We start from the raw sequence: 6,682 nt of genomic DNA on the forward strand, positions 1-6,682 counted from the left end.
GAGGAGGAGGAGGAGGAAGAGGAGGAGGAGGAGGAAGAGGTCCCGGCCTTGTTCTAGAAAAAGAAACAAACTTAGAGGATGTGTGACTTGAATTTGATGCAAGAATCAGGAAACAAAAGGCAATTTTGCAATGGGGAAATACACAATCACGCTGTGTGTGTGTGTGTGTGTGTGTGTGTGTGTGTGTGTGTGCTGGTGTTGAGACTTGAACTCAGGCTTTGAACTCTCACTTGGATTCTTCTTGCTCTACCACTTAAGCCACAACTCTACTTCTGTCTTTTTGTCCTGGCTGTTGTCCGTCGGTGGGATTTGAACTCAGGGCCTGGGCGCTGCCCCTGAGCCTCTTTGTGCTCAAGGCTGGCGCTCTACCCTGTGAGCCACAGCACCACTTGTGGTTTTTTTTGACTTGGTCAGTGGAGATCAGAGTCTCACAGACTTTCCTGCCTGGGCCGGCCTTGAACCACGATCCTCAGATCTCAGCCTCCCGAGTAGCTGGGATTCCAGGCGGGAGCTACCAGCCTCTGGCTCCTGGCCATTTTTTTTTTTTTTTAATGCAGAGAAAAGAGGAAGAAGAACAATGAGTTTCTCTAGTAAAGTTTCCTGTTTTCTGGTCAGGATATTTCATTCTCCTCTTCCTGTGTCCATGCTGAGGTTTTAATTTTCATTTCCAAGCCCTATTGGAAAAGGGAGTTTCTCTAAGATAGGAACTGAGGACTTTGGTCTCTGAGTCAGATAATAAATAGGCAGACCAAGGGCCCCTAGAGGCTCAGGTGAAGTGCTTCACCACACCTGTCTATTCAAAGTTAAGGTTAGCCGGGCCCCGTGGCTCCCGCCTGTAATCCCAGCTACTCAGGAATCTGTGATCTGAGGATCCTAGTTCAAAACCACCCCAGGCAGGAAGGACCGTGAGCCAAGGAACCAATGAAAGCTAGTCAAAAATACAGTATTTAGGGGCTGGGCAGGTGGCTCAGTGGTAGAGCGAGCTCGCCTCGCATGCATGAAGCCCTGGGTTCGAATCCTCAGCGCCACATACACAGAAAAAGCCCGAAGTGGCGCTGTGGCTCAAGGGGTAGAGCACCAGCCTGGAGTCAAAGAAGCTCAGGGACAGCGCCCAGGCCGTGCACACTCGTCTGACAGGATGCATGCCTTCTTGAAAAAATGTTCCCCCCAAAATTAAGCCACATCTCACCCCAAAAGGCAGGTAGCAGAACACCCCCTTATCTGAGGATAAAATTCTGTGGTAAGCATGCTCATCTGGACACTCCAAAACGAACACCGGGTGTGATCACAGCAAAGACAAAGCATCTATCTTTGCTTTTGTCAGACATGGGGCTTGAACTCTGGTCCTGGGCGCTGTCTCTGAGCTTCTTTATGCTCCAGGCTGTTGATCTACCCCTTGAGCCACAGAGCCACTTCCTGTTTTCTGTCTGGTGGTTCACTGGAGATCAGAGTCTCAAGGACTTTCCTAGCCTGGGCTGGCTGTGAACCTCGATCCTCAGGATCTCAGCCTCCTGAGTCGCTGGGGTTACAGGCGGGAGCTACAGCGCCCGGCTTCCAGAAATTCTTATTCTGCCATCAAAGTCAAGGTCCCTCTACATTGACAGGAAGATGTCAGTAATGCTCACCTCCATCTGGGGACCACAGGAGCAGGGGTTTTGGGGGGGGGCGGGGAGCACTCTGGTTGCAGGTGGGTGTTGAACGTAGCAGGTGGGTGGGGCAGATCAGCAGCTGCAATCAGGCCTGGCCACGCAGCATTTTGTGGGTGCAGCTGGAGGCCAGAGATAGGTGGAGTATCGAGACCCATGCGGGTTAACCCTTGTAGCTAGGCCTGAGCTGACCAGCGGAGGTTCAGGGAAAGGGGTGAGGATCGAAAATGGAGGCTGGCAAGCCAAAATGGAGGAGAACAAGCTAGCAGATGTCTGTGTCACATCCCGGCTGGGGATGGCCAGGGTAGATGCCCACACGTGCTATGCTGGCTCATAGGGAAGGTCTATGTTTTGTTGTTTTGGTTTAGTGATTTTGCCAGGGCTGGGGCTTGAACTCGGGGCCTGGGCGCTGTCCCTCAGCTCTTCAGCTCAAGGCGGGCGCTCTACCACCTGAGCCACAGCGCCACTCCCGGTTTTCTGGTGGTTCATGGGAGATCAGAGTCTCACAGACTTTCCTGCCCCGGCTGGCTTTGAACCCAGATCCTCAGATTTCAGCCTCCTGAGTCGCTGGGATTAAGGCGGGAGCCACCGGTGCCCAGCAACTCCTGGTTTTTGAGTGGTTCATTGGAGACACGAGTCTCAGGGGAACTTGCCTGCCCAGGCTGGCTTCGAACTGTGATCCTCAGGTCTCAGCTTCCTGAGTAGCTAGGATTACCAGTACTTGGCCTCTTTTTTTCTTTTCTTTTCTTTTTTTTGCCAGTCCTGGAACTTGAACTCAGGGCCTGGGCGCTGTCCCTGAGCTTCTTTGGCTCCAGGCTGGTGCTCTACCACTTGAGCCACAGCGCCACTTCTGGCTTTTTCTGTGTCTGTGGTACTGGGGAATGGAACCCAGGGCTTCATGCATGCGAGGCGAGCGCTCCACCACTGAGCCACCTACCCAGCCGCCCATTTTTTTTAACATTGGATAATTATGGCTTCATTACAATCAGACAAAATTATCCATATAAGATCTGGGGTACCAGTGGCTCCCCCCTGTCATCCTAGCTACTCAGGAGGCTGAGATCTGAGGATCCCGGTTCAAAGCCAGCCTGGGCAGGAAAGTCCAGGAGACTCTGATCTCCCATGAACCACCAGAAAACCAGAAGTAGCGCTGTGGCTCAAGTGGTAGAGCGCCGGCCTTGAGCTGAAGAGCTGAGGGACAGCGCCCAGGCCCTGAGTTCAAGACCCCTTCATTCTAAATCCCATCCTTGAATTTCCTCTAAACTTTGGTATAAACATTTGGAGAGAGAGAGAGTTTCCTTGGAGAAAAAAGCCTCGCCAACTTCTCCCATCCAGGCTGGCCTCCAACCACGATCCTCAGATCTCAGCCTCCTGACTAGCCGGGATTACAGGCGTGAGCCACGGTGCCCTGCCCCAGGCCATGTGCCTTTCTTGGGTCCGGCAGAAGTCAAAGAGCATTCCCGGGGACCCCCAAGCCCCCTTGAGTGGCAGAGGTCCTGGGAGGCCCCTGTGGGCCCTGCAGTGTCCCCGTCCCAGACGGTTTTCTCCAGGAAGGCAGGCCCAGCCAGGGAGGACCGGGAAAAGGTGGTACCTTGTCTAGACCCAAACACTGGAGAAAGTGCTTTTTCTTGAAATTGCAGGGTGAGGCATCTGGTCACGAGAAGTCCAGCTGTGGTGCAAGTGGTAGAGCGCCAGCCTTGGGCAGAAAAGTTCAGGGACAAAACCTAGGCCCTGAGTTCTAGGACCAATCCTGGGTCTTGAATTTAGAGCCTGGGCTTTGTCCCTGGGCCTTTTGGCTCATGGCTGGCCCTTGACCATGTGAGCCACAGCTCCACTTGCGGCTTTTTGGTGTTAAGGAGCGATTGGGGGGGTCTCACAGACGTTCCTGCTCAGGCTGGGTTCAAACTGTGATCCTCCAACGTCGGCCTCCTGAGAGAGCCCGGCTTTCAGGCCTCCAGCGCCCCCTAGCGGCCACTTAGTTTATGTTTTTCCCTTTAGAATTCAAATGCACCTGCTAGCACCCAGACTGGGCTTGGTGCTCCCCAAGTTCAAACCCCACCCTAATCTCCTTTATCTCCCCCCCAACTCCATGCCTCGCCTGCCCAGCAAAGCAAGTCCACACCAAAGAACAACAGTGCCCAGAATATAACTGGAAAGAATTGCAGAGGACGGGCTGGGAAGGTGGCTCAGCGGTAGAGTGCTCGCCTCGCATGCATGAAGCCCCGGGTTCGATTCCTCAGCACCACACACGCAGAAAAAGCCAGAAGTGGCGCTGTGGCTCACATGGTAGAGCGCCAGGCTGGAGCCAAAGCAGCTCAGGGACAGCGCCCAGGCCCCGAGTTCAAGTCCCAGGACTGGCAAAAAGAAAGAAAAAGAAAAGAAGAATCACGGAGGAAGGCTAAGGGGAAATAGGAGGGAAAAATTCTCTGCCCCACCCCCTTCTCAGAAAGCACTCAAACTTTTACTGCCCAGCAATGATTTGCAAAAGTCTGGAATCTTCCCACAGCTAAGCATGGAGAAGTTACTTTGTAAATGTAGTTGTCCCTTCTCCAAAGCTCGGCCAAGAGTAAAAGTCTCCCACGCGATCTGTCTTGTTATTCCTTCCAGTGTGTGTGTGTGTGTGTGTGTGCACGCGTACACACACACACACCTGTACTAGGACTTGAACTCAGGGCCTCAGCTCACGCCTGTCTTTTTTGCTAAAGGCTGGCCCTCTACCACTTGAACCACTGCTCTGCTTCAGGCTTTTTGCTGGTGAATTGAAAATGAGTCTCTCCCATTGCAGAGTATAATATAATCCTGGCTGTAATGTAAAATCTGATCGTATACATGTCCTGTTTATGGAGATAACAAATTAAACTCCATACTGACTTTGTGTGTAGGTACCAGTCCTGGGGCTTGAACTCAGGGCCTGGGCGCTGTCCCTCAGCTCTTCAGCTCAAGGCTAGCGCTCTACCACTTGAGCCACAGCGCCACTTCTGGTTTTCTGGTGGTTCCTTGGAGATCACAGTCTCCTGGACTTTCCTGCTCCAGGCTGGCTTTGAACTGTGATCCTCAGATCTCAGCCTCCTGAGTCGCTGGGATTAAGGCGGGAGCCACCAATGCCCGGCCTAGGAGACTCTTGTCTCCAATGAACCAGCAAAAAAAACTGAAGGTTCACAGATACAGCACCAGCCTCGATCACAAAAGCTCAGGGACAGCGCCCGGGCCCCGAGTTCAAGCCCCAGGACTGGCAAAAAATAAAATAAGGGAGCCAGCCTCTCTCAGCAGAGTTTCAGAGCTTTGGGTCTGGGCGTGAAGGGTTCATTAATATTTTAGTCATTTCGGAGGAAGCTTGTAACTTCCTCCCTCCATCTTGTTTTCTGTCTCAGGAGAGCTAAACACCACCATGACACCAGAACCCGACCCTATGTCCCCCCAAACCCCAGCCCACCCCTCTGCTACCTGGGCTGGGTCTCTGGTTTGAATCTTTAGAAGCTCTGTGCCTCGGTTTACCCAATTGAAGCCCCCAGGGCAGGGAGGGGGGCCCTCAGCCCTTCCTCCACCTCTAACCAGTTTAGCTCTTATAAAACTCCTCCAGACAAATCCATGTTCCCAGGGCATAGAAGGCTCTGAATTTTCTTCCCCACCGCCCCCTTTCTAAAATAAAAGTCCCCCCCTTTCTACTCAGGAGGCTGAGATCTAGAGGATCCAAGTTAGAGGCCAGTTTGGGCCAGAAAGCCCCTGGGACTCTTGTTGTTGTTGGTTTTGTTGGGCCTAGGGCTTGAACTCAGAGCCTGGGCACTGTCCCTGAGCTCTTTTGCTCAAGGCTGATGTTCTATCACGTGAACCACCCTGTCACCTCTGGTTTTTGAGTGGTTCATTGGAGATCAGAGTCTCACGGACTTTCCTGCCCGGGCTGGCTTTGAACTTGAGAAGCTACGATTACGGACGTGACCCACCCGAAGCGCAGCTTCTGAAACTCTTATCTCAGGCTTTAGCTGGTGCTCCACCCCCTGAGCCAGACCTCCCACCCCAGACTGAAGTTTTGATTCGAGATTTCCTCCTCCCTCCTCCCCCCCGAGCAACCATTTCCCTTTTCCTGTTTTTTTTTCCTTTTCAGTTTGAGTTTTTAGTCTGGCACTGGGACTCCATCCTACGTGGGTGCTCTACCATCTGAGCCAGGCCTCCAACCCCCTTCCTTGGTTTTGACTTGTGTTTGAACCTTAACAACAGCCCCATAGCATTGCTTGTGCCTGAAGGGTCAAATTGGCTTTTTAAAGACTCATCTCAAGTCTGGGCAGGTGGCTCAGGGGTAGAGCGCTCGCCTCGCATGCATGAAGCCCTGGGTTCAAGTCTCCAGTACCCCCATACACAGAAAAAGCCCGAAGTGGCACTGTGGCTCAAGTGGTAGAGCGCCAGCCTGGAGCCAAAGAAGCTGCCCGGGGCTGGTTTTGAACCTGAGATCTGAGGACAGATCTCAACCTCCTGAGCAGCTGGGGATGACAAGTGTGAACCCCCAGCCTGCACCCAGGCCCCACCCCCTTTCCCTCACCCCCTCACCCCTCCCCACCCCACCTGTTTGACAGTTGATTGACAGCTGGGGCGGGGCCTTCACGGCAGAGAAGAATCCAGTCACAAATGGGAGCCGCCTAGCACCCGGGTAGAAAGTAGAAAAGGAGCCCAAAGGAAATTTCAGGTGACAGAGAAGGGAGGGAAGGGGGGAGAGAGGGAGGGAGGGGGGCAGAGAGAAATGTATTTTCCTGGGCTTTTCATTTAGGGAGGATTCTTCTACTAGGGAGTAAAAGCAACCTTCCAGAAGAGTCCACACCCTTTCTCGGGCTGCCAGGTGGCTTGGGTTTTAATCCTGTCATCCTGAGAATAAGCAGAGCCTGAAAGGTCGGCTCTGATCGGTGGTTTAAATAGGAGAGAGCACGCCAGCCACAGGTCTGTGGAGCCGGCTGGGCTCTTCGCGTTGCCTTTTTCAGGGGTGCGTAGTTTTCCCCTGGCTGTGTTTGGACTCATCAACCTGCTCATGGAGCCCTCAGACGCACCCC

This window comes from Dipodomys ordii, unplaced genomic scaffold (genome assembly GCF_000151885.1).
Source record: "Dipodomys ordii isolate 6190 unplaced genomic scaffold, Dord_2.0 Scaffold69, whole genome shotgun sequence".
NCBI lineage: Eukaryota > Metazoa > Chordata > Mammalia > Rodentia > Heteromyidae > Dipodomys > Dipodomys ordii.